Source organism: Buceros rhinoceros, unplaced genomic scaffold, assembly GCF_000710305.1.
Source record: "Buceros rhinoceros silvestris isolate BGI_N320 unplaced genomic scaffold, ASM71030v1 scaffold21317, whole genome shotgun sequence".
Lineage (NCBI taxonomy): Eukaryota > Metazoa > Chordata > Aves > Bucerotiformes > Bucerotidae > Buceros > Buceros rhinoceros.
Window position 1 is genome coordinate 15636 of NW_010420712.1, and position 341 is coordinate 15976.

Sequence of the window (341 nt, forward strand, 5' to 3'; positions counted from 1 at the left end):
CACGCTTCAAATGATGCTGGCACAGATTTATTTTTTTCTTTGCTGAAATGAAATCCCAAAACATTCACTTCCTCTTTGGGCATTTTTAACAGCTGCAGAGTTTTGGCCAAGCACCATTCCTGAAGCCAAGCTCTCCCTGGGATGCCTCCACATCTAGTCATTAACTGATCCTTAGGTCAAAGGAAGGAATACGAGGGAGGTAACAGCCATGGCACTAGAACCTGGGGACTGAGCATGAGTGCCCCCAGTCTCATTTTCTTCCAGACTCAAAGAATATTTTAATTATTCCACTCTGAGCAGAACAGATTCAGCTAAAGGGACAGAGAGCAGCCTGGGAACCC

The 341-nt window shown here is 45.5% G+C and overlaps 1 protein-coding gene across 1 annotated transcript in view; it reads right to left on the reverse strand.

The window, feature by feature from the left end:
* The window catches only part of LOC104496316 (R3H domain-containing protein 2-like), a gene marked incomplete at its 3' end in the record, with an annotated part of 14241 nt that overhangs the window by 13443 nt on the left and 457 nt on the right, over positions 1 to 341 (reverse strand). The gene's annotated exons all lie outside the window — the stretch shown is intronic.